Source organism: Geospiza fortis, unplaced genomic scaffold, assembly GCF_000277835.1.
Source record: "Geospiza fortis unplaced genomic scaffold, GeoFor_1.0 scaffold114, whole genome shotgun sequence".
Classification (NCBI taxonomy): Eukaryota; Metazoa; Chordata; class Aves; order Passeriformes; family Thraupidae; genus Geospiza; species Geospiza fortis.
This window is the reverse complement of record NW_005054383.1, coordinates 2,947,179-2,954,386: the sequence shown is the minus strand read 5'-3', so window position 1 is coordinate 2,954,386 and position 7,208 is coordinate 2,947,179. Positions and strand designations below refer to the sequence as shown.

The window sequence follows — 7,208 nt, the reverse complement described above, 5'->3', positions numbered from 1 at the left end:
CAATAAACAAAAGCTTTGATTTGTCCAAAATACTCTACTACTCCTCTCCAGAGCACAACATTGCAACAGCACATTAAAAAGAAAGGGGAAGATTCAAACATTAATTCATTTTTTCCCCCAAGAATGGATTGTAACTTTTTATATGCCACAGGAATTCAAAGCAAGGCTTTTATTAAGAATTTTTCTTTGAAGTAGTTCAGAACAGGATCTGAGTATGCAGGTGAGGTTTATGTTAAGCAGGGACTAGGGATGGGGTTTTTTTTCCCTTCTGGGGCCCTGAGTTAAGCACTTTTCCCTCTCTGTGTGTAATCATCCCATTTAGCTGAGTGGGGCACCAAGAACAAGCAACCAGCACAGCTGTTCAAACCTGAGTCCTCTAAAGAGCTCTCCATCATTACCCTGGGATTAAATAGATTACTCACTGATCTGCACTTTCAAGCCATTTCTCCTCAGAAAACAATTTGATTTAGGGCTCCTTGTTGGAATAACTACAATGCCAAGGCTATACTTGTTGCATTCCCAGAGCCTCACAGCTTTTCCCAATTCACAGAGGGGACAGTGCCACACCCATTCTGGATTCCCTACAGGAAGCACAGAAATGTTAGTAGGACCTTGGTAATTATCCTGGCACAAACCTTTAGCAATACATTTCCTACAGACACTGTGATTTAGCATATGATTTTCTCATCATTCAGTGTAAAACAGAAACCAGAAACAAAAGCACAATTAAAAGGATGGTGAGAAAAGAAAGCCATTCTAGACAAAGGTGATTGTTTAGAATGTTTGGTCTTACCCTGAAACCAATTGCTCATCAGTTAGAGGACATTGGTCTCTGAAATGGGAACATGGCCATAAACACAAAACAAAACACAACAAAAGAAAATAAACGAGGCAAGTACACAAAATACAAAAGAGAAAAAAAAAGAGATCATATTAAAAACAAGGATGAACTATTAAGGGTTAAACTCCTGTAAAGGAAATATAACTGTTGAGGAGAGTCTAAAGTTAATGGAAGGTGAATTCCAGGGATACATTGCAGGCTGTTTGACAACATGGAGAAAACAGGCTAAGGTAATTTAGTCCTTGCACTAGCAGTGGCTGCTGCCACGTGTTTTCCCAGAGTACACAGCATTTATGGAGCTGATTTCCAGGACACTTTTTAATTCATGCTTACCTTAAGAGAAACAGCAGAGGTTGCAGCCTGATTTAGAGCAGATTCTAAACCTCAGTTTCTTTCCTAGACTATTGCTATCATTTCCACCAAAGAAGCTCCCATGCAGCCCCAAACAACCCACAGCTCTTCCCAGCTGGTTCTAGTGCTTCCATACCCACAAGACTTGGGAAAAGAGGATGCCAAGTGTTTGTTGCTGCAGGATTCTGTGAAGGGCCTGGCACACACAGCCACTACTGCTGCTGCAGGGATCCACACAGCAGGCACAAGGCTGGCCAGACTCACAGCACACTGAAATCCTTCCCTGTCTCTCTCTGTGCCCCAGGCAATAAGCACATCTTAGGAAAAGGAGATTGAAAAAGCTTTCAAGGCAAAGAATCCTAAACCCTTCTTTACAACAGGTGTACAAAGCAGGACTCAGTTAGCACCTGTACTCACTTTTACATCAGAAACACCTGTTTCCATTTTAACATCCAACTGCCACTTTTTCCCCCAATTAAGATTAAAAAAGTCTTGTTTTATAAAACAACTTCATAAATGTACTGAAAAATTAATTTGATAAAAGCTTTATACTAACCCACATGAGAAAGGGGAGGCAAACTGAAAACCTCCAACAATTACTTGATACAAAACACAGCAGATTTTTGCCAGTGACAACGAAAAGAGAACCCAGAGAGCCCAAATGACAAACTACACAATGGGGTGACATTACAGGAAGGGTGTTTCAAGGAATGGGTGCGTGAATGGAAAAGCACAGGCTTACAGAAAGGAAGCCTTTCAGAACAAATACAAGGAACAACACTGGAGTCCAGTGAAAGAGGGACAGAGGAAACAAATGTTATCACAGGAGAACTACTGTTTGTCAGAAAGGGACATTCAAACCCTTGTTTGTCAGTAACTTGGGGTTTTTATAACAGAACCATTTGTTAAATTTGCCAAAACTCCTTCAGTTAGTCAGCTCTGCTACTAAAAATGCTAAGTCTGCTGTAACATATGTTACTATATGTGCCTCCTCATTAGAATATTTGCTTGCAGGCTATACCACCTTCAGAAAAACTACAAGAAAAACCTATTCCAAACCAATTTAACATAGCATTATTTTATGGCTTTAAAGGAGTAATTGCCTCACATTTTTTCAGAGGAAAGAAAGAAGACTGGCAGGCATCTCCATAAACATTGGGAGGGGGTGTATTCCTGGCAAAACACTCAGAAACTGAAGGATGTTTTTGAAAAGTGCAAATGATGAAAGGCTGAGAAGAAGCCAACAAAGAGAGACACTTGACAAGCAATTTGTTTTGACAGTGACAGTCTTCTGAATACCTTTTTGTTGCATGGCCACCATCAACACACCTCAAACACTTTTGCTGCTCAACTTGCTTTCAGCAGGAAATAAACTATGTACTCTGAAGACCCAAAGACAGCCCCATTGAGCAGAAATGAATACAAGCAAACACACCCCAGGAACCTGAGGAAGGATTATCATGAATAAGCTGCCATTGTCTATAAAAAAAACCAAAAAGCAGAACAATTACCAGGAAATTGAGCCTGGAGGCTAAAAGAAATCCAATTACCTGTACAAATATGCTACATGGAAATGGAGTCAAGGCACCTAAACTGATCTGATTTTGTCCCTCCTGAGACCATTAAGAAATACATGCACCTCAACTGCTCTAGGAAAGGTCAGTTCCAAAGTAATGATCTGGGCTCCAATAGCTATGGGGGAAAAGCAACAGTAAATCTCACCTAGGACACAACTGGGGCTAGATTACTAATAAATTAAAGACAGCCATCCAGTATAAAAAAGGATGACTCCAGCCCTCTTAGGAACTATTGCAGCTACAAGATAAATCTGAAATAACCTTTGTACTGAGTATGCAGTGGGAAAACCCCATCCCTACAACATTATCAAACTTGCCATACACCACCAACTCAACTTAGCAGTCTGCCCACTCCACAGCCTCACTTTGTGCCACCAAAACCACCCATGGGTGCTCCTGACATGCAGGGATTGAAAAGAACCTTTTCCCAACTCTTCATCAATGAAGTCCTCCAAAAATAATACAAAATCATTTCATAAATCACTTTTATTGTGGACAATTTCAGACAGAAAATCATCACTACCAGAGAACAGACTGGACTTCATGCTGATGAACTCTCTCCATGGACTGAGTGCACTGAGTGTCCAGGAAGGGAACTGCTGCACTGCAGAAGGATCTTACAGGGATGGAGCTGCCACTGAAGGAATTGGCTCTCACAAAACCAGTTGCTCCATTCCTGGTCTCTACAACCTGATCTTCAATGGAAACACACACACTGAACAAAAATTCATAATGTTGGTGAGGAAAAAAATCAATGATGATATTGGTTTCATGGCATATGAAGGTTAAACTTCTTTCCTTTCCCAGTTTACAAAGCAGGTGCATCTCCCTCCCTCCAGGGGATCTGCACTTTTCTGCCTCCACTCTCCCCTTGGAATCTCTTGTATTCCAAGGCACCAACCTCTTTTATCCTAAAATTGCCTGATATAAATCAAAGTTGGAGCAATCCATTGCACAGTTTTGAAGATGCCTTTTTGTCTTCTGCTGGAAGAAGCATTTGTATTCTTAAAACTTGCATATTTTTTCCACCCCATCAGTCAGTGGAAAACACAAACTTTGCCAACAAAGCTTGTCTTGTCTAATTTAAATTAACAGCACTCAGTATACAAAGAGCATCAGCATGTTCTTCTACTAGAAGGTACCACTGAAGAGGACACATTTAACTGCTACATCAGCTGTGTGGGATGCAGGGGACTTAAGAGTGATGATTACACTGCTGCTGGGAAAAAGCTTTCACTAATCAAACTGGAAACAAACACAATTTTGAAAGGGACTTGGAATTTCAGAAAGCAGGTGCCCAGCCATATAACCAGAACCAGCAGTGTGCTAGACTCCAATACCCAGCATCTAGAAGAAATAAACTTGCAGAGCAACAGAAATGCTGCTGGTCTTCTATTTCCCTTTTCTTATGCATGGGAGATACAGACAGATCTGAAAAAAAATCTTTTCTTAGTAACAAATACCTGACCAGGAGATTAAGCATGAACTTTCATGCCCAGTGTCCTGGACATCACTACAATGAAACAATCTAAATATTTGTTTAGTGTAGGTTACATGCCAGCACATTCAATTTAAAAATCTGCTTCAGGAAAACACCAGCAGTTTTCTCACCTGACCATCATTTGAAATGATAAAAGCTTTTCCTACATCACTGCAGTAATCACATATTGTCTCACACTAACTCAGCAACACAGGCAACATACAATAAACACAGCCACACATCAAGGGCTTTGTCCAACCTGCCAAAACAGCAGAGGCAACAAGAGTCAGTGTCAGACAGAAGTTGGTATCATTCCAACACCTTCTTAATCTAGCTAGGGAACTTCTAGAGCCAGGGGTTTGAACACTGAGCTCTCCTGCCATCCACAGCCCAGCCTCAAAAGCCAGTCACAAGTTCCTAAACATACACATGGTCTGCTTCCCCTGCAGCTGAGCCCTGTCCATGCTGCACTCACTGGACACACAACCAAAGGTTGTGTTTGAGGGCTTCAAAGGCATCAGAACGGCAGGAGATACAAATTGCCTCAAGCAAAATGTGTTTTCATAAGATCCCAGTCCTGGAAAATGAAATTAACTGATGGATGTTTACAGTCACATGAGTGATCTTAATTTCAGCTAAACCATTCTCTGTCATAAAGTTAACAACAATCTTACATTTACAAAGTGATGATTACTTCTTTAGTACTCTTATAAAAGAGAAGAGCAGCAAATACTTCTTTTCTATTAATATTGGAGATTAAAATACATATCAGAAAAAATATCTGCAAGTGAACTATGGGCCAACAGACAAAAAAACTTTTTCTCTCTCAGATTTCTCTCATATCTAGTTGTGATAAATTTAGAACTAGGCAGCAGATTTCAAATGTTCAGCAAAACTAATTAGAGGGTCCATCCATACATACACACATGCTGAACACCACACTGCCTATCTTCAGTACATTTGTTACCTTCTGATTTCCTGTACCTAAAAAACTCTCTTCAAGTGTCAGTTTCCTTTTGAGCCACTGTGTCACACCACTGACACAACAGCAGGTCTGTCTGGAGAAACAAAATTAGTTATTCATTAGTGCACAGCAATTCCATAAGACCATTACATGAGCTAGGGAAGAAGTTGAGGCAACTGAAAAATACATCTAGTTAGGAGTAGGCAGGTAAAGAAAAGTGGGATTTTGCCAAAGGATTAATACTCCTAGTTTTGAAAGGGCAATATTGCCTTTCTAACCAGCACAGAATAGCTGACCTTGCCCAGGAAACAACAGATTCAGCAGCATTCCCTGGTGAGACAGTCCTCTTTACTAAGCACTAAGTTGCTCATAACTTGATATTAAAGCATTTTCTGCCAGGTTCTTTTATGGAGTCCAAGACAATGTGCCTAGGAGCTAGGAGGCAAGAGAGCAGGAGGCTGTTTCTCCTCCATTCCAACCTCTTAGGCAGAAGAAATGTTTTCCCTCCTACCTGGAGTCCCCATCTTGATCTTCTGTGGTGTCACCAGAGCCATTCACAGCATATCGACTCCTTGGTTTGTCTGAAGCAAAGAATAAAGATAAATTTACCCAGGAAAAATCTTCTTAATGTGTGTGTGTATGTTTTTCTATCCTCACTCAAAAGAACATTAAAAAAAATAGGAGAAATTTTTTATCCTTCAGGAGATGAAAAGGAGAAAGTGAAATATACACAGAAACTGACACAGGTAACAAGTTTGCAGTTCAAGAGTGAAAAGTAAAAGTCTGACCAATGCAATTTCACTCCTTATTGCTCAGGTTTTGGGACAATGACCCACAGTCATAGGAAGGGAAATCCTTTATCAACAAAAAGCAGGAGGGGGGGTGGCAGGGAAACAGTCAGCAAAATAAACAACTTTTCATATTTCACCTATAAAAGTGGAAAGGGAATTAGAGACCAATCTCTCTTCATAAAATGACTCACAACCTAAGCAGGGGAGTTAAACTTCTCCCAACACACAGCCACCAGCATACAACCCAAATCACACAGCTCCACCACCCCACAGCACCTTCAGGCCCTGCTCTGATACTGGTCCCAGTCCAGCCACAGGCACTGTCCCAAATCACATCCCTCAAAGCAAGAGGTGCAAGCAGTACTGGCACCTGAACAGTCCCATACTCCTGTTTTCCGGGAGAAATTAAACCTCCTCCAGCACACTATTCAAGACCACAGACTAAAATTTTGTAATTCCTACCCATTATTGATTAAAGCTTGTAGCATTTACTAAATCACTTCTTCCAAATCAGTGCCTTCCTTCTCATCCTGCCTCCTCCTTCCCCTGCAGCTCCCAAAACCCACAGGATTCACCTGCCCTGGGGACAGAGGTGAGGTACCAGGTGGACAGTGACAGCTGGCACTAAAGTGGTTCAGCTGATGGATGAGAGGGGTCCCAGGGCACCTGGGGGAGTGAGGGCACTGCAGGGCAAGGGCTGAGAGGTGCAGAGCCCCATGGGGAGCTGTGAGGGGTGCCAGGTCCTCATGGACAGGGGGAGTGAGGGGAGCCAGGTACCCACAGAGGGGTGTGAGGGGTGCATGGGGTGATGACAGGTACCCACAGAGAGTGAGGAGTGTCTGGGGTGATGACAGGTACCCACAGACAGTGTGAGGGGTGTGTGGGGGATGACAGATACACACAGAGAGCGTGAGGGGTGTGTAGGGAGGATGACAGATACACACAGTGTGAGGGGTGTGTGGGGGATGACAGGCACCCACAGACAACGTGAGGGGTGTCTGGGAGGATGACAGGTATCCACAGAGTGTGAGGGGTGTCTGGGGGGGGATGACAGGTACCCATAGACAGTGTGAGGGGTGCAGAGTGCCAGGTGACGGGTACCAAGCCCCCACGGACAATGTGAAGGATGTGAGGGCGGGTTCCGGTCCTTCACGGGCGGTGTGAGGGGTCCGTGTGGGACACCAGCCCCCCAGGGGAGGATGCC

General features: G+C 42.8%; 1 protein-coding gene across 2 annotated transcripts in view; it reads right to left on the bottom strand.

Moving 5' to 3' along the window:
• NPRL3 (NPR3 like, GATOR1 complex subunit) overlaps nucleotides 1-5,788 on the bottom strand; it is a 41,250-nt gene extending 35,462 nt beyond the window's left edge. Inside the window, exons 1-2 of one of the 2 annotated variants that reach the window (XM_014308755.2) lie at nucleotides 5,725-5,788; nucleotides 794-832 (exon numbers count right to left, since the gene is read on the bottom strand). The gene's annotated coding sequence lies outside the window, so the exon portion shown is untranslated. The remainder of the gene's footprint in view (nucleotides 1-793; nucleotides 833-5,724) is intronic. The other variant, XM_031060489.1, reaches the window with a different exon arrangement.
• Nucleotides 5,789-7,208: the final 1,420 nt, after the last annotated feature.